The sequence below is a fragment of the Mesoplodon mirus genome (assembly GCF_964341445.2).
Source record: "Mesoplodon mirus genome assembly, chromosome: 11".
Classification (NCBI taxonomy): Eukaryota; Metazoa; Chordata; class Mammalia; order Artiodactyla; family Ziphiidae; genus Mesoplodon; species Mesoplodon mirus.
Genome location: NC_138987.1, coordinates 42,593,683 through 42,613,533, shown reverse-complemented (window position 1 = coordinate 42,613,533; position 19,851 = coordinate 42,593,683). Strand labels below are relative to the sequence as shown.

At 54.3% G+C, this 19,851-nt stretch overlaps 1 protein-coding gene across 3 annotated transcripts in view; it reads left to right on the top strand.

Annotated features, from left to right (window-relative positions):
• CELSR1 (cadherin EGF LAG seven-pass G-type receptor 1) overlaps positions 1-19,851 on the top strand; it is a 150,336-nt gene that overhangs the window by 32,911 nt on the left and 97,574 nt on the right. The gene's annotated exons all lie outside the window — the stretch shown is intronic.

The following is a 19,851-nucleotide window of genomic DNA, read 5'->3' as shown; positions in this document are numbered from 1 at the left end:
GCAGAGGCCAGGGATGCTGCTCAGTGTCCCCCAGTGCAGGGGACAGTCCCACGTGGCAAAGAAGGAGCCAACCCAAATGTCCACGGTACTGGGGTGGAGAAGCTCGTCTTTAGATGTACGGGCTGTGGACTTCAGCAGAGCTGCTTCCTGTGCTGGGGGGTGGGGTGTCCTGACTCCCTCCTATGTTCAAGAGGCAGCGGGGCGTGGGGGCAGCCTGGAGCCCCCGGCCAGACATGGGCTTGAATTTTGGCACATCATTAACCAGCCAGGTGACCCTGGGCAAGTCACTTAACCTCCTGCCCCTCTGAGGCCTGGTCTGTAAAACAAGGAAAATGAAAGCTGCCTGGCAGGATTGTGGGGAGAATTTGGATGAAGTTCCCAGAGCCAGGCCAGGCTGGGCGCTGGGCACTGGGTTGATTGATGATGAGACCCTGTTTGTGCCCAAGGACTGGCAAATGCATCAGTTGCAGTGGTTGGATTATTTTTCTTTTGTTCTAAAAGTGAACCCCGACCCCCCACATCTGCAGGCTGCAGCACATGCCGTGTGAAGTGGTGGTGGAGGGCTGCCTGGGGTTACCTGTGCTCCGTGCATTTCACCCCAGGTCGTATTTCAAAGGTATTTTTTGCGTAAAATGATTGTGGCCCTAGAGTGCACAGGTGAGTGTCTTTTTTATTTGTCTCTTATTGTGACATAAAATGTTTAGACCGAGAACAGGAACATTTAAATGGAGGCCGTAGGCCTCTGCATGTTTCAGGACCCCAGCTCGGCTAGAACCTCTCCAGGTAACCCTGCATAGGATCCCTTCTCCACCTCTGCCTCATCAGATACACATCAGGGGGCAGGACCCCCTGCATCTTGGGGTCTCTTCTGGCTGGAGGAGACCAGGACCCTACTCCGGGTGCCCCAAGTGGATGTGCCCAGGTGACTCTGGAACTCTTTGCACTTCTGAAAGCTGGTCCTCGGAAGGTGTCCCATTTGGCCATGTCACCACTGCAGGGGTGAGGAAGCTGAGACCGGCCAGGGGAAGGGCCAGCTCTCAACGCCCACCAGGTGGGGAGCCAGCCAAGGTCTGGGTCTGCACTCCGGACCTGAGAACTCGTCCTGGGAACCCCCAGGCCACAGAGTGTAGGAAACACAGGCATTTTCCTGGACAGACTGAACGCTGCTCTTGGGCACCTGGGCCCGGGCCCATCTCTGAGTCAGGGGAGGCTGGGCTGCCAGGGTCTCTCGGAGTCAGGGGAGGCTGGGCTGCCAGGGTCTCTCGGAATCTAAGCAGCGGCTGTCCCTCTGATTAAGGCGGGGGGATGGCCACTCGGCACCTGCAGAGGCCTGGTCATTAAAGCCTTCACAGTGGTCATAAATTATGGTCTTGCTGCCCCTGGAGCCAGAGCAGTGGGAAAGCCTGGCCTCAGGTTAATAGATAAAAGTGCCCTCGACACAAAGGCATCCAGCCGCCCCTGCTGCTGGGCCAGGCAGTGTTGCCTCAGGATCATCACTGGCTGGCCCTTTGGGTTGTGACAACCAGAGGAATTGGTGACAGTAGCAATTTGTTGGTTAACAGTTTCAAACGAAGAAAAACCGCTTAGGCATCCCTGACTGGCTACAAACTGAAAGTAATGATTCACTTTGGTAGAACTGAATTTCTGGCAGTTGTTTTTTAGGCCAGTGTATAACCGGCAGGAAAGAGGCCGGCCCTGGCTGCGGGGTGTGGGCCCTTCTGGGCGTCTGAGCTGATTTATCCCTTCCTGCCACTGAGACCCCAAATGCCACATGCTAAAAAGAGTACCATCGGTGCAAAGGAGCAGTTCCCATTGTCACCAGGTGCAGTGACATAACATGGACGGATACCAGCTGTGAGCACGTGCTGACCACAGACCTTCACCCAGCTGCGCCTGCCAGCAGTGCCCTTCCTCCTGCGGGGTCCTCCCCCACAGCCCCATTCGCACCCTGGGTCCCCCCCACACACCCCCGTTCGCACCCTGGGTGCCCCTCCCCCACACCCCCATTTGCGCCCTGGGTGCCCTCTCCCACCCCACCCCCCCCAGCTGCACCCTGGATGCCCCCCATGGCACTTTCCAGGCTGCAGTTGTCTGTGGCCCCATCTGTCACCCCCACCAGGCTGAGGATGCCTTGAGGGCAACCCTGTGGGTTTTCCTCTTGGCAGCCTGAGATCTGGGCCTGGAACATGGAGGGCTGCGAATACTGGTTGAATGAATGAGTGATGACAATTTTAATTAGTTTCTTTGAGTTTAGGTTGTAGATTAGGGTCGTTAAAAAGGTTTATTATACCAAATAATTTTAAATGATAAATGAATTGTAACTGTAGTCAGTTGTGGTGATTCCTGAGCAAACTTTATATGTCCTCTCCAGGACCCTTGGGACACATAAGAGGGAAATCCAATCTATTACTTTCAAGCCATCTCAATTAATTACAGGATATCTGGTAGTAGATTAATCACTTCCATCTGTTTAGACCCACGGGGAAGGCGCCACTGGAAGAACTTGGAGCTGGCATTCTCCTTCGGAACCTCGGAATTGTGTGTGTGTGTGTGTGTGTGTGTGTGTGTGTGTGTGTGAGGGTGTGAAGCCTTTGTGGAGGAGGGGCAGGGGCAGGAGGCCCTGGCTAGGCGCACAGTAGGTGCTCCATCGAGAACTGCTCCTGGGAGGGAGGTGGCCTGCAGGGCTGGGGAACAGCGGCGAGACCCCTGCCTTCAGGGAACAGGGGCCGACGGGTGGGGGGATGTGGGTTCAGGACACCTCTTGGGGACCATTCCTGATATATGACTTTAAAAAGTACCTGCAACATGAGAGCATCCTACAAGCAAAACAGAGCATCATCACGACGGTCAAACCCACCAGGGTTCCCAAGAGCAGAACACCTTCCACATCCCCCATCTGTCCGTGAGTGGCCCCCAAACCCTCGGGCTCCAGCCCATTCCCCGGACTGTGGGCCAGAGTGTCCCTGACCAGATTCCACACAGACAGCACACACCTGGGTGGAAGGGGCCAGGAGCTCCAGCTTCCCTCCCCGGCAGCTGGGAGACACTCAAGACACTGGGTGGGGCTTCCCTGGTGGCGCAGTGGTTGAGAGTCCGCCTGCCGATGCAGGGGACACGGGTTCGTGCCCCGGTCCAGGAAGATCCCACATGCCGCGGAGCGGCTGGGCCCATGAGCCATGGCCGCTGAGCCTGCGCTCCGCAATGGGAGAGGCCACAACAATGAGAGGCCCGCGTACCGCAAAAAAAAAAAAAAAAAAAGACACTGGGTGTGTGATGAATGGAGAGGTTTCAGCAGCCAGATGTCACTTTCAGCCTCACTGGACACATCCCTCCTCCCAGGCTCCCTGATAAGCGCCCAGACAGAAGCTGCATCCCTGTGTCTGTGCAGAGCCCGCACACGGGCCGTCCCATCCAAGTGGAGTTTTGAGTCTCGAATCTTCTTGCCTCTGATTTCAGAATAGACCCTCAGCTCATTAATTTCCGGGAAAGGCAGTAAGGCGGCCGCAAACAAAGGCCGCAGAAGGAGAACCACACAGCAAATATGAGGAAGGCAGGCAGAGATTTGGTTCAGCCCTTTGAATACTGGAAACTGATTTCACCCTCTGGATGGAGAGGAAAGAGGCCTGAAAGTAAAGTAAATTACAAGACTCAGCACCAGAAAGACATTTAAGATGTAATAAAGACAAGAGAAGAAAGGATGCTGAAGTATACATTTTCTCTGCTAAAAGATATGTTTTCACTGGGAGGACTCTGAGTTTTCTCTCGTGCTTCGTCCACAAGAGTTTCTGGTTAATAATCTAAAACGACTATGTTTTACCCTTCTAATGTCATGCTAAATCAGTCTCTTGAAATTTAGGATTGGAATTTTCTTAGCAAATATTTAACCAGGAAAAAAAAAATCCCTGCTTTTCTGTTCTCAGCAGTTGCGTGCCATGTAAGTTGTAAATTAATGGACGTCTGGGCCAATATTTGATCTCTTCCCCAAAAGAAGATGATTCGTGGGGTCTTCACTCAGTTGGAGGGAAGGGTCCCAGGAAGTAGCAAAGATGATCTGTCGCTGTCGGTGGGTGGTTGTCCCCACTGATGGGGGGGCCAGGCCGGGTGTTTGCCGCCCCCGGTAGCACGTGGGTGAGGTCACAGTGAGTGTCACTCCAGTATCTCCGTCGGCCACAGAGTGTGAGGGCAGCTGCCTCCTGCCCTGGGGAGTCCGGGCTGCTCGGGGCCCTCTGGCATGAGGAGCTAAACCACCAAGGGGCCAGAGCCTTAATATAACCTCCCAGTGGTGTTTGTGTTTCAAAAGAGGTTTCACTGAAATTGTTCTGCAAGGGACTTCAGGGTCCCTGAGTGGGGTGACAGTAGGGGCCAGGAGGGTGACCCCTCTAGTCCCCATCCATGCTCTGCCCTCCGTGTCTTGAGGGAGGCTAAGCTGGCGGCAGCTGCTACCATGGGCTGGGCTGGAGGGACAGCCCCGCCCCCTGCAGGGGCCCAGCAGGTGGGCCGTGTGGATGCCCCACACCCTGACCAGGTCCCCATCACTGCAGCTCCCTCTCTCTTGCCTTATTCCTCTGGGTTTCTGGGCTGAGGGCCCTCTCTACAGGTGTGTCAGAGCCGGGCTAGGTCTGGGGGCCACAGGTATGTCTGCTCAGCCAGGCAGGGTCTGGGGGCCCACAGGTGTGTCAGGAAGGCAGGCCGGGTTTGGGGGCCACAGGTGTGGGAAAACTCCTGCTTTTTGTCTGGCTTCACGCACCCTGTGCTCGGCTGTGCTTTCTTTTTTTTTTTTTTTTCTTCGGTACGGGGGCCTCTCACTGTTGTGGCCTCTCCCGTTGCGCAGAACAGCCTCCGGACGCGCAGGCTCAGCGGCCATGGCTCACGGGTCCAGCCGCTCCGCGGCATGTGGGAACTTCCCGGACCGGGGCACGAACCCGTGTCCCCTGCATCGGCAGGCGGACTCTCAACCACTGCGCCACCAGGGAAGCCCTCAGCTGTGCTTTCTTACCTGGCGGCAGAGGAGACAGTCTGATGCTGTTGCTTGCAGCCGCCTTTGTTGTAGCACATTTGCTCTTAAATAGGTACAAATGATTGGTATTAGAGATCCTCGCAGCTCCCTCTCCTCATTAAGCCTCTGCAGTTAACAATTCTTTTCTCTCTGGAAAGCATTCGTGTAGAACGGCAGAGACGACCGGAGGCTGCCCGGCTTCTTCCCCGAAGGCTGGGTGTCCTGGGCCTCCCTGGGTCCCACGTCCCTCGTCACTGGGGTAGCAGAATCTGAGCAGTGGGAGAAGCAGAGGACATCGTCGGTCATGAGAACAAAGGCTCGTGTGGCTCCACAGTCCTCATGGGCCTCTTGGGGGCAGGAGAGCCCGCCATCTTGGCTTTACTGGTGAGGAAACTGAGGAGCTTTTGCAGGTTCACAGCGGCGGTGGGTGGCAGAGGGGGATTGTCCCGGCAGCGTGGAACATGGGGCTTTTTGTGACCCAGGGGTCACTCAGTGGCATTCCTCACTCTTCTGTTGGTTGAAGCTGTCCCAGGCCCACCCAGATTCCAGAGGAAAGGGACACTCGTCTCACCTGTGGGTGGGAGGGTGCCAGCACATTTGTCGCCATTGTTTTTTTTTTAATTTTTATTTATTTATTTATTTTTGGCTGCATTGGGTCTTTGTTGCTGCTTGCGGGCTTTCTCTAGTTGTGATGAGCAGGGGCTACTCTTCCTTGCGGTGTGCGGGCTTCAGTAGTTATAGCTCACGGGCTCTAGAGTGCAGGCTCAGTAGTTGTGGTGCATGGGCTCTGTAGTTGTGGCTCGCAGGCTGTAGAGTGCAGGCTCAGTAGTTGTGGCGCACGGGCTTAGTTGCTCCGCGGCATGTGGGATCTTCCCGGACAAGGGCTTGAATCAGTGTCCCCGGCATTGACAGGCGGATTCCTAACCACTGCGCCACCAGGGAAGCCCTCGCCATTTTTTAAACCACACATTCTTCAATCCCATCACGCCCCAGACAGAGAGAAAACCTCGCCTTCCTCCCGAGTTTCCTGTCTGGGAACATGATCCCCATTCAAGCCAGAAACCTCGGGCCTGCCTCTTTCCCCCTTTCAATCACCCCCTCTCCCACTCCCATTTCACTTACAGAATTTTTATTATTGCTTTGAAACAGTTCAAACATATGAAATAATAAGGGACAGTAACAAACACACGTGTGTGGTAGACCCTTCCGTGTCCCCGAAGCCCTCTGTGTGTCACCTCGCTTTTCGTTTTGACTCCATGGCATGTGGTCCTAGATGTCAGTATGTCGGTCTGTAGCCCTTAGCTGCTTTTCCAAAATCCAAAAGCTCTGAAAACCAAAGTCAATTTTGTAAAAATTCACTTGGCAGCAAAACGTAACCCACATCAACATGAGATTGTTGACTTTTTTTTTTTTTTTGGCTGTGCTGCACAGCGTGTGGGATTGTAGTTCCCCAACCAGGGATCAAACCCGCGCCCCTTGCAGTGGAAGCACAGAGTTTTAACCACTGGACCACCAGGGAAGTCCCTGCGGGCCTCTCACTGTTGTGGCCTCTCCCGTTGCAGAGCACAGGCTCCGGACGCGCAGGCTCAGCGGCCATGGCTCACGGGCCCAGCCGCTCCGCGGCATGTGGGATCTTCCCGGACTGGGGCACGAACCCACGTCCCCTGCATTGGCAGGCGGACTCTCAACCACTTCGCTACTAGGGAAGCCCGTCCCGGATTGTTGACAGTTTTTATCCTGGTTCATGTGAATATTCACAGGCGGTACTGCAGGAGGGTTATGCATTTGATGGTGGAGTCTGCTGTTACATAAGATAGAATAGGCACTGTTTATAACTTTCCACATTCAAAAAATTCTGAATTCCAGAACCGCCTGGTCCTAAGGGTTTCGGATAAAGGATCTGGACCTGTCTCGTTAGGCTGTGTCTGGGTCTGGAGTCTGTATACAGGCACCAGGCTGTGTGTCTTCCTTGACGGCCTGCCCCTTCCACTCAGCGCCCACATTGGCGTGCTACGCTGTAGTTGGTTCATTCTCACTGTTGCGTGGTATTTCATCCAGTGAACGTTCCCCTCTTGATCTGTTCTGCTGCTTGGATATCCTGTGTGCACCTCCTGGCCCACATGGGTGTGGCTTCCCCTGGGGTGATTCCCCTGGGAGTTGCTGCCCGTCAGGCACGGGAGGGTTAGGGGACTCCAGGGTTCTGCCGAGCGATTGGACCGATTCACCTTTCCACCAGCAATGAACAACCATTCCTCTCTCGTGTTTGCCGTCACGTGCTGGTGTCTGGTTTCTTAACTTTTGCCAATCTGGTGGGTGTAAATTGCTATCTCATTGTGGTTTCGATTTGCATTTCTCAGATTGCTAATGATGTTGAGCATCTTTTTATTTGTTTTAGGACCAAATATGTTCCAGTTTGTGGCTTGTCTTGTCATTAATTTGTAAAATCAGGTTCTTTGTAAAGTTCTTCTAGTTAATGTAAAAATTATACCTTTTTTCCTTTAAGATCATGTCTTAAGAAATCCTTACCTGCCTCAGATCATAAACAGTAGTTCTGTACAGTCTCTTCTAAAATAGGTTTTGCCTTTCACATTTAAGTCCTTAATTCCCTGGAATTGCTTTTTGTGTTCAGTGTGAGGTAGGGATCCAATGTCATTTTGTCCTCCGTACAGATGGTCTCGGGCCCATTTATGGAATATCCCTCTCTCCCAGCACCCAGCTCTGTGACATGTCACATTTTCATGTACACGTGGGTCTGTTTCTGGGCTCTCTCCTGCCCATGGGTCTGTAGGTTGCTCTGTATCAATCCCCTCTTGTTTCTGTAGACTCAGACGAGCAGTCACGTCTCCTACAAGCTGTCCCGCTCCCCTGTTTTTTGGGCATGCCTGCCTTTTCCTGGCCTGGCCTGTCTTCCATGTGGATTAGAGACTATCTTGCCAGTTCTATGAAGGACCCTGTAGGGATCTTGATAAGAATGGCAGTGAATCTTTAAGTCAGTTTGAGGAGAACTGCTACCCTTTCCCTACTGGCTCTTCCTATCCATGAATATGGATGGATTGTCTTCATTTCTGCCAATGATAGTTTTTTAATTTAATATTTTTATTTATAAAGGGCTTCTATGTCTTTTATTAGATTTGTGCTTAAGCACAACATATTTTTGCTCTACCGTAAATGAGATTTTTAAAATTACGTTTTATGAGACTGGTATAGGAAATGTGTTTGATTTTTCTGTCTTGATTTTTCGCCACCTTGTTAAACACTGTGATTCATTCTGACAAATTTCCTGTAGAGCCTGTGGAGTTTTCTATGTTGTTGGTCATATGATCTATGAATAATGATATGATATCTTTTTCCATTCATTTGTTTCCATTGCACTGATTAGGCCTTCAGTACAACTTGGAAAAAGACATAGTGGGCACCACTGTTCAGTGTGATGTTTGCTGTTGGACTTTGAGAGATGCCTTCATCATTTTAAGGAAGGACCTGTCTCTGCATTGTTTGCCAAGCATCTTTATTATGAGTGATTGAGGAATTTTAGTGAATCTCTTCCTCTATTTATTGAGGTTCAAATATGTGGGGTTTTTTTAAGGGTGGTGTTATGTTAATACATTTTCAAATATTAAATTCGTGAGATAAATCCAATTTGGTCTTGATACATTGTCTTTTTTTTTTTTTTTTTTTTTTTTTTTGTGGTACGCGGGTCTCTCACTGTTGTGGCCTCTCCCGTTGCGGAGCACAGGCTCCGGACACGCAGGCTCAGCGGCCATGGCTCACGGGCCCAGCCACTCCGCGGCATGTGGGACCTTCCCGGACCAGGGCACGAATCCGCGTCCCCTGCATCGGCAGGTGGACTGTCAACCACCGCGCCACCAGGGAAGCCCCATTGTCTTTTTTTATACATTATTAGATGTAGTTTTCGTTTTCCTTTTTTAAGAACTGTTGCCTTTATGTTCACGAGTGATATGGCCTGTACTTTTTCTTCCTTGTGCTCTCCTTGTGTGATTTTGGTATCAAGGTTATGGTAACCTCACAGAATGAGGTCTTCCGTTGCTGCTATAACAGATTACCACAAGCACAGTGGCTTGAGACAACCCAGATTTACTCTCTCACCATTCACTAGATTGGAAGCCCAATACGGTCTCACCGGGATGCAAGCACACTGTGGCAGGGCTACGCTTCTTTCTGGAGGCTCGGGGGGACCCTGCTTCCGGGCTTCTCCAGCAGGCAGAGGCACCTCCACCCCCGGCTCGGGGCCCCTTCCCCCGCCTTCACAGCTGGCAGCGTGGCATCTCTGTGACCTGGTGTCCATTATCACTCTTTCTCTCACTCTCTTCTCTGCCATCAGAGGAAGCGTTTCCCCAAAGGCGGGGCCTCCTCTGGTTGAGGAGCCTCTATAGCGTCTGCCCCGCCGGCTGATGGGTGACACTTCTAGGCCCAGATTGCAGGTTTTCTCCAGCAGCCACTGTTCTAGAGGAACTGTGCGGGGGGTGGGGGGGTGGCATCTGTCACCAGTGGTTCCTGGAGATAGTCAGGATTTCAGAGGCGCTGTCGGCGAGCACGAGATCAAGGCCAAACAAGAGTCCATATGCAGTGTCGGAGAACTGGAAACTTCCAGTACTAAATGAAGCCCAGGGAGCGTTCTTGAACCAGTGCCTTCAGGTGCGCATGTGCAGGACCCCCTCCAGCCGAGGAGAGAAGGAGGAGAAATAGCACATGGGTGTACTTACCACCTTACCCAAGGTCACATGCCAGGGCTGCCCGGGTCACCTGCCACTCCGACCATCCAAGCGGCTGCAGGAGCTTGATGGCCTCTGCCCAGCTGGGTGGCAGATGGCACTTTTGGAGCTGGAGCCTGGAATGTTACAGACTGGTGCTTGGCCCTCCTGTGTCCCTGGGCTGGCTGTGGGCTGCTTGCAGTGACTGAAGAGGCCTGGGGGACCCAGCAGGGCCCCTGGGCTCAGCGGCCCCCAGGCTGGGTTGAGTTGGTACATTTGTTAAAAATTGCTCTTTGGGCTTCCCTGGTGGCGCAGTCATTGGGAGTCTGCCTGCCGATGCAGGGGATGCGGGTTCCTGCCCCGGTCCAGGAGGATCCCACATGCCATGGAGCGGCTGGGCCCGTGGGCCATGGCCGCTGAGCCTGAGCGTCCGGAGCCTGTGCTCCACAACGGGAGAGGCCACAGCAGTGAGAGGCCCGCGTACCACAAAAAAAAAAAAAAAAAAAAAAAAAAAATTGCTCTTTACCGCCCACAGCTCTCTTGGACTGACAGCCGCTCCTGGACCTGCCCGGGGCCGGAGGACATGTGAGTGTCCCTCAGCAGGTGCCTGGGGCCATGTGATTGCGCCGGCAGGGCAGGCCGATCGCTAGTTCTTTTAAATCCACTTTGGGCTGAAGTCTTTGCCTCGGGGAACTTTGCCCATTTTCCTAGGACGGAGCAGAAGGGTGGCCTTTCTGGCTCTGGCAGGGAAAAGTGAGGCTGGACGGGCTCCCTGTTGGCCCCGACGGCGGAGGGAAGCCCCAGCCGCACTGCAGGAGGCGTGGAGCCCCCGGGCCAGCCTGGCAGCCACAGGGTGCGGATCCCCGAGCCCAGCTGCTGCCCGGGCTCCTGGTTCTTCCCAAGAGTCTCAAGCCGGAGGACGAGTCCAGAAACCTTTGTGTTGTTTCCTAGAGCAGGGCTGTCACCTGGATGCGATTGTGTCCCCGGCGGACATCTGACAATGTCTGGAGACGTTTGTGGTTGTGACAGCTGGAGATGGGGAGGGGTGACTAACTGGCATTGGGGTGCTGCTTGGCATCCTCTAGCGCCTGGGCCGGCCCCAGGCCTCAAGTTATCCCCCGCCAGCCCCTGAGTGTCCATACTGCTGCCCGCGGCGGAGGGGGCCCGCCCTGACGCCAGAGCCCCTGCATCGCTGCTTTTGTCCTCCGAATCCTAACACAGCCTCCGGGTCAGGCCTGGTGATCACCGCGAGTCCCCTGCAAGGAGTGTGGCGAGATCAGACTTCTGGGTTCCTGTTTGGCTAACGATGCCTATGTATTGTTCAGCCAGTAGTTGAAATAAAACAAAAACCAGGAACAACAAAGGTCCCTGACGAAACTCTCGGTGTGATCCCATCGGAGCCAGTGGCAGCCAGTGTGTTTTCACTGCGGGCATGTGCTGGTTTCTTGTGCAGTGTTTAGTTGATGGTGTAAACAGCTGGTGGTGGCTCTAGCTCCCCCTAAGCAGTAACTCAGTGTTTTCACCGTCATCGCGGGTCAGAAGGTGGCGCCTGGCTCTGAAGGCAAAGGCCGTTCTGCTCTCAGCACTCAGCTGGGAGTGGGGCCTGGTACAACTTCAGCCTTCCAGAAGGTTCCACCCAGCATGGACATGACAAGCTGCTTTTCATGGAACAACTTAATGGTGTGGAATGCTGCATTAGGTACTAACTTCGGCCTTGAGATAGGAGCTTTATTTCATACATGACATTAGGAGAGCGCATTGCTAAATCAATGTTATCCTCTATCAGGCAATTTTATTGTAATTTTTAATTAATTAATTTATTTATTTATTTATTTATTTTTGGCTATGTTGGGTCTTTGTTTCTGTGCGAGGGCTTTCTCTATTTGTGGCAAGCGGGGGCCACTCTTCATCGCGGTGCGCGGGCCTCTCACTCTCGCGGGCTCTCCCGTTGCAGAGCACAGGCTCCAGACGTGCAGGCTCAGTAGTTGTGGCTCATGGGCCTAGTTGCTCCACGGCATGTGGGATCCTCCCAGACCAGGGCTCGAACCCGTGTCCCCTGCATTAGCAGGCAGATTCTCAACCACTGCGCTACCAGGGAAGCCCTATCAGGCAATTTTAGAGTAAATAATAAAAGTGGGAGTGACAAGAGAAGGAAGCTTTAGGGATCTTGACTGCTTGTTTTCTGATTTCTTAATTCTCCCTTTATGTTTATTTATGTACTCATGTTTTTATTTATTTATAATTGTAGTAAAATTTACATAACATCAGAGTTGCCAGTTAACCGTTTTTAGGTGCACAGATCTGTGGCGTTAAGTCCATTCCCACTGCTGTGTGACCATCACCACCGTCTGTCTCCTGGACTTGTTCATCTTGCAGAACCGAGCCTCTGTCCTCATTAAACACTAACCCCTGATATCCCTCCCCCAGCCCCTGGCACCCACTGTCCGCTCTCTGTCTCTGTGAAGCTGACCACTCTGGACACCCCATCTCCGTGGGATCACACGGTATCTGTCTTTTTGTGACTGGCTTCTCTTGCTCAGCACACTGTCCTGAGGTTCATCTGCATCATAGCCGGTGCCAGGATCCCCCTCCTTTGTAAGGTCTCCCCAGTCCTCATGCTTCCTGAGGCCAGGCATTTCCTAATGTGTCTCGTGCATATTAGACTCACGTGATCCTGACGGTCTGGAGATGTAGCTTCTTCTCCTCTCTCCATATCTTGGGAGAGAATAATTTCTTGTCATTGCTAGAATTGTATAATTTTGGAGGGGAGGAAGGATGCTGGGTCCGTAAGCGTGCTTGGAAACAGAATAATGTGGCAAGATCAAATCACATATTTAATTTCAATGAGTGTGGATTTGAAGCTGTAGATATTTTAAAGCCGAGCATCAAATTGCTTATCCTTTACCCATGCGTGGGCTTCCTGGTGCCCATGTGTGCACTGCCATTTGATTGGAGGAGTGATGCCCCGGCTTTGGGATGACTTGAGGGGACCCTGTGGCCTGGCCTGGGCCCACGTTCAGACGGGGTTTGTTCCTTCCCTCCTGGCTCCTTACGGCTATGACAGGCGTCTTGCACCTGGTTATGTTTTATTTGGGGTGGTTACTAAGGATGGTAGCCACGTGGAGAGTTGATTGAGTGCTTTCCGAGTGCTTGAGGGCGCTTGCCGGCTGTTCCTGCCCAGTGTCTTGGGGGTTTTCCCGGCATCCTCGTCGGGGGTGCCCTTGCTGCTGCCCCCCTTACAGATGGGCTGAGCAGGGCTTGCTCCTAGGAGCCCCTGACCAAGTTAAGGGGGAGACCGGGCACGAGGTCAGGACTGGGGAGGGGTCGTGACATGGCCCCATCACAAAAATATACCTAATGTGTCATTTTCGTCCTTCCTGAAGACGTTTCTGGCACTCGGATCCCCTGACGTGGTGTGTCGGATTGTCTGTCGAGCGCAGCTGGGGGGCTGGGTGTTCTGCACGCAGCTTACCTGAAGCCGCTGTGCGTGGGTGCGTCTGTGGGTGTGGGGACGTGGGCCCAGCCTCCCGTTTCATCCTCTTGATGTCACAGCGGAAGTAGGAGGACCCGCGCGGGTGGACGCTGGGGATGCAGGGAGGAGGGGCACTGTTGCCACCGCTGGGATTTTCAGGAGGGGCAGTGGAGGCGAGGGTCCTGGATGGGACACCCCTGGTGAGGGGCATCGTCCTTCCAGCAGGGAGCCAGCGTCTGGTGTTTAAAAGGGCCATGTGTGTGCCTCAGAGCTCCTGGGATAGTCTGGGGCGTTCGTTTTCACATGTAAACTAGATGCATCATGTGCAGTGGGTGACTGGTGGTGAGGCCCGGGACCCCGGAGAGGTGGGTTGTACATGCTGCCTGATCCTGAGCCCCCTGAGCTGTCTTTCTCTCCTTTTTTGGCCGCGCTGCATGGCATGCGGGACCTTGGTTCCCCGACCAGGGATCCAACCCATGCCCCCTGCTTTGGAAACGCGGAGTCTTAACCACGGGACCTCCAGGGAAGTGCCCCCTGCGAGCTGTCTTGGTTGACCAGCGGGTGCCAGGTTGAGGGGACTGGCCCAGGTGCCCCCCCCCGCCAGGCAGGTTGGGGTCCCCACTGACGCCTGGATCCCAGGCCTGGCTCCTCCTCTGAGGGGGGTGTGGATGCAAAGATAGGGCACAGCTGGAGGAGGGGGCTGGGGGAGGAGTCAGGGTGGGGAGCTCGAGGTCACTTCAGGTGAAGGGAGAGTGGCCGAGAGACTCAGATATTAAGGTGGAGGGCACGGTGCAGCGGGCCCAGGCTTGGGGCCCTGTAGGAGCGAGCGTCCCCTGAGATAGGAGTTAGGGGATGAGCTCTGTGTCGGGGAGCGTCTCCCAGGCCCAGGCTCCTGGGTGGGGGTGGGCTTTGGGGGGCTGCCTGGGGCCTGCAGGGGAGGGGCTGTGAGGACCCCGCCTCCAGCAACTTGAGGGGAGACGATGGTAGAAATGACAGGGAGAGGACATGGGCTCCAAAGGAGGAGAAACCCAAGGCGTGGCTGCCACTGTGGGCGAGGTCCCGGCACGCGTGGGGACAGGGAAGGAGGGACCGTAAGTGTGTCGAGGGCAAGTGCATCGTCTGATTTGCCTGAGATGCTGGTGCTTGAATGGGGCCCTCCCCTTCAGACCTGAGGCCCCTCCTCCCTGGAGGGAGCAGGACAAGCAGCGTCTTCTCAGGCCAGCGTTCCCGCCAGGCCCAACACCAGCATTTGCCCTACTGTGCCCCGAACCCCCATCACCCTGTTCCCAGAAAGGAGCCCCTGTCCTGAGTCACAGGTTCTGGGTTCAGCTTTTGCTGCCCCAAAAGGAAACCACTTCAAAGTCCCCACCACCACCCCCGCCGGCAGGCACTCCCTGCCCCTGGTGAGGCCTGGGAGGGGGCAGGAGGGCAGCCTTTGTGCCAAACTGGCTGGACGGCAAACAGTGCCCAGTGGATGTGGCCGCAGCCTGCCTACTGCGGCGTCACGGGCTGTGCCAGCCAGGCCTGGCAGGGCGTTGGTGGTAGGAGACGGAGATGCCCCCCAACTTAGACCACGGTGCGTGTGGAGTGAGGTGACCAAGACGCTGGCGAGGGGTGCTGGTCCCTCCTGGCACCGCTGCATCTCCAACGGCTGGTGGCCCTGCCTCACCGCGTTGTCCCCAAGGCTGCAGGTGTATAACGGGTCAGAAACCGGCCTCTTTCCATGTGGACCCTCCGAGCTGGGACCATAGTCCTCTGGACCCTCTCCCCAACGTTGGAGGGGCTCAGGCCCAGTCGGTCTGGGCCTGCCACTTGCTGCCCGAGTGACCTCGGCCGGGCCTGCTGGTCAACTCCCTTGTGCCTTGGTGTCCTCATCGGTGCAGGACCAGCAGAGGTGTCCCTCGCGGGCTGTGACGAGGACTGGAGGGGCGGCACTGCGGAAGGTGTCGGTGCGGAGCCGCTGCGGGCAGTGGTGGGGCACCGTCCGGGTCAGCGAGGTCTACACCATGGACGTTTCCCCTGCGTCCACCCCCCACTGCCCTATGCCAAGGGTCCAAGAGGCGGCAGCATCAGAGGACCTTCCCCTGCCCCCGTGGCCTGTCTCCACCAACCCACATTCCCGTCTGTCCGGGGTGGAGTAGCGTCCCCCCAAGTCCACGGCCCCCTGGAACCTCAGCATAGGTGTTATATGGAGGTTGGGTCTGAAGAGATGTGATCAAGCTAAGCATTGACACCTCCTGGATTCGGGTGGATCCTGATCCAACGACTGGTGACCTTTTTAGAAGGGAATCTGGACACAGACTCACGTGGGGAGAGGCCACGTGACGATGAGGCAGAGACGGGAGCGAGGCATCTGCCAGCTGGGGATACCAAGGACCGCCAGCAGCCACCGGATGCTGGGACAGAGCCACGGGATGGATTCTCCCTCCGAACCCCCACGTGGAGCCAGCCCTGTTGACACTTGATCTTGGACTTGTGGCCCCCAGGCTGTGAGAGGATCAGTTATGTGAGCCTCAGGCTGTGGTGCAGCCCCAGGACTGACACAGCCTCCCGCCACCGACTGGCTAGGCCTTGCTGCTTTTTCGCATTTTGTGCTGGGAAGATGGCTGCCCTCCGCTGTGGGACAATGTCCATTCCTCCGTGGACCCTGCCCTCCCCGCTGCCTCCTGGGGTCCTCCTGTCTTGCCTCGTGCAAACTCGGCTCTGTCCCCTGCCCCCTCGTGGGCCACTGGCTTCTTGGGCACTGAGTCCCCCAGGGCTGAGCGGGCCACAGGGATGAGATTGTAGACGACGGCTGTCCTCTGACCAGAGCTGGACGCATGGATGGGCCCCACCCTCCGTGAAGACCTGCGAAGCCCCCCTCACCTGCACCGTCGGGGGTTTTGCGGGAAGCACCTGCCAGTGGGCACCCCACAGCCCCGCTCTGCGATCTGTTCTGTCCCTTTCCCGCTGTGACTTAGGGGCAATGAGGTGACTCACCTTTCCTAGGGAAAGCCGTGGAAACTGTGCTGGCCCGGTTTGGAGGCGTTGGTTCCGGCGCTGTTGTTTCCAGCCTTGGACGAAGTGCCTACAGCACAGGTTCGGAGGAGCCCTGGGTGAGCTCCGTGTTTTCCAAAATGAAAACAGCCTTCTAAGTGGTAAACCTAACGGATGCTCGGGCAGGAGAACAAAACGATACAAGAAAGTTCAGGGGAAAAAGCGAAAATCACCTACATGTCAGCAACATTCCTGACCAGTACTTCTCCAAACAGTCAGGGTCATCAGAAACAAGGAAGGTCTGAGAAAGTCCATCACAGCCGGAGGAGCAAGGAGACAGGACGACTCATGTCATGTGGGGTCCTGGGACAGAGAAAGGACAGTAGGTAAAAGCGAGGAAATACGAGGGGCGTACGGACTTCAGTTAATAATGTGTCTGTATTGCTTCATTCATTCTAACAAATACCCCACACTGATGTCACAATAGTGTTAATTGCAGGGGAACCTGGGTGCCGGGTATACGGGACCTCTCTGCACTGTCTTTGCAATTTTTCTGTTAATCTAGAACTGCTCCAAAATAAAAAGTCTATTTAAAAGCAAAGTCAGCGACCCAGGTAGAATCACTGTCATCACTGAAGTTTTTGCTGTCCCTGCCGATGGCTCTCTGGATTTGTGTGCAAACATATTTTTTTGTTTCGTGTGAAAAGTGACTTACTTTTCCCTTTTAACATCATGTTGTCTGGATCTGCCCTAACACCAGTGGAGGCGAGTGTCACCTAGTGGGTTTCGCTGAGCCGAGCTACAGGGTGAGAACAGCCGTCCTTTATTTCAGTGGCTCCCTGTTGATGGGCAGTCGCATTTGTGCTCGTGGCGACTCAGAAATCCAACCCAGATGAGTTAAGCACAGAGCGTATTCATTGTCTCCAGGACCTGGTCGTCCAGGACGATCCATGGTCTTGAAAGAAATTAATAGTAAAATTAACAGTAAGGTGCGTATTTTATTTTCCAGCACGTTTGACGTGAGTTAATATTTAATGCTATTTTCTGGTCATTACGTGGCTCCTTGTTTCTGGGCATTTCTCCGTGCCGTGCCTTCCTGGGCTCCCTGCCCATCCCCGGGGAGGGAGAGGGCAGAATAGCCTGGAGCATGCCCAGACGGCCTGAACTTTGAGCTTAAAATCAGCATGGCCCTCGAATCTTGGACCAGAACAAATTTGTGTGCGGTTTAAGATTAAAAGGATGTTTCTTAACAACTGCCACCAGGAAACAAACAATATCCTATATCCTATATTATTGTAATGGGCCTTTGCAAAAAAAAAGAGAAAAGAAACACCCACAGAAAAATAGCTTAGATGGAAAAATGGAGGCTCTGACGCTGTTTGTGCCAGTGTCAGTCTTGGGGTTAAAGAGATGCCACTGGAAGAGGGACTCTCCTCTCCCTCCCTCCCTTCCCTGAATGTTTATCCAGGAGCTTCTGAGTGCCAGGGACTGTTCTAGAAGTGACGGGCACAGCAGGAACAAGACCTACAAGTTCTTGGTCCTCAAGGGTTCACTGCGGGGAGAGACAGATATGAACAAATAAAAGCAGCTTGCGGCCGCTCCTGTGAGGATGTGGCAGAGCATGGGGTATGCGGAGGGCCCCTCTGATGAGGGACATGCAGCTGAGACCTGGGTGGCCCCGGGAGCAGCCACTGGCGACAAGGAGGGCGGTGTTCCAGGAGGAAGATGAAGTGTGCAAAGGCCCTGAGGCAGGGAGGTGTCTCTAAGACAAGGGAGGGTGACGGGGACGGACCACATAGGACCATAAGATGGGGTAGGCAATATGGGTTTTATCCTGGGTGCCTTTGGGGGCCCCAAGGGAGTAGTGTGATGTTTTAGGATGAGTGCTGTGGCCACAGTGTTTTAGGACGTTTTAGGACATCCCAATGTTTTAGGACGACTGCTGTGGCCACAGTGTGAATAAATGTGCCCTGTTGCCTGGGTTCAGCTGGTGTGTGGGGGAGGGAAGGAGGGTGGTGCCATCTCTGAGGCTTCGTGCCATATGGGCTGTGCCATCTTTTGCCTTAATTTCTCTTCCTCATTACTTGTTCCAGCCACTGGCCCTTTGTTTTGTTTGGTTTTGAATTTTATTTTATTTATTTATTTTTTTATACAGCGGGTTCTTATTAGTTACTATTATATACATATTAGTGTATATATGTCAATCCCAATCTCCCAGTTCATCCCCCCCAGCCCTCCCCCCCACTTTCCCCGCTTGGTGTCCATACGTTTGTTCTCTACGTCTGTGTCTCTATTTCTGCCCTGCAAAACGGTTCATCTGTACCATTTTTCTAGATTCCACGTGTATGCGTTAATATACGATATTTGTTTTTCTCTTTCTGACTTACTTCACTTTGTATGACAGTCTCTAGGTCCATCCACGTCTCTCCAATTCCCAATTTCATTCCCTTCTATGGCTGAGTAACGGCCCTTTGTATGGTAGATATGGTCTCAGCATCCACCTTCTGCTCTGCGGAAGCTGCACACAGAGCTGAGCCCTTACCTCACCGGCCTTTGGGTTTTACACCAGTCTTTGAGGTGCCCTCCCCACAACAAGGTCATACAAATATTATTTCCTCTTTCAGATTTGGTCCTTCCAGGGAATTCCCTGGTGGTCCAGTGGTTAGGACTCCGTACTTTCACTGCCAGGGGCTTGGGTTCAATCCCTGGTCGGGGAACTAAGATCCTGCGAGCCGTGCAGCCAAAAAAAAAAAAAAAGGCTTTGCCAGGTTATCGTGAGGACCAGATGGGACAGTAATAGAGTGCTCGGTGCCTGCCCTACTAGGCGATGGTCGTTATTACTGGGGGGAAGCCAGGGCCCCCCTCCACCAAGCATGTGTTCGTGGGTGTGAAACGTGACTTCTCAGGGTCTCAGTTTTTGTCACCTGTCAAATGGGGTGATGCTGGTTCTCTCAGAATCCCTCGGAATCTCAGGTTTGCCCCGAATGTGTTGTGACTCGTGGGGCAGTTATGCTTCTCCGTTGTCTGGACAAGTTTTGTGGCACGCGATGTCCCCTGCCAAAAGTGGCTTATGGCTCCTGAGTCTGGGGCAAACAGGCCCAGGCGCAGAAGCTTCTGTTCTCTGCTCCCCGTTGTTCTAAGGGCTCCCTGCAAGGTTGTGCCCTGGTGGGGACTGTGCTGGGTCCAGAGTGACAAGATGGCCTCCAAGTTTTGTCACCTGAATGCATCCTCTCAGTGGTCCTAAGACTTCCCTGCAGCTTCCCGGAAGTAAGCCGGAAATAAGCCTGCCTTTCGAGTGGGCACCGCCAGGCTTCAGCTTCGAGAGGGGTGGGACCCGCCGGGGGCTCACAGGCTTGCCCAGATGCCTCATGGAAACTGGGGTGGGTGTACGCATGGGGGGATCCATCAGGGCTGCAGGGACACGGATCTGAGCTGAGCCAGAAGGATGTGAACTTTGCCAGGTTTTTCTCGGGTCCCAGAGCACATTTGGAGGGCGGGCACCGGGAGGCAGGTGAAGGCCCTCTGGGCAGCATGGCTGCATCTATCAGGGCTGCCCTGGAGGTGATGCTGCTGCCTTGTGGCCATCGTGAGCAGAGCCCCTGTGGCGGCCCCTGGACAGCTCCTCTGGTTCTGGGCTCGGAACCTATGGTGTGCTCAGCCTGATAACCCAGATACTCCACCCTTTCCAGTTCCCA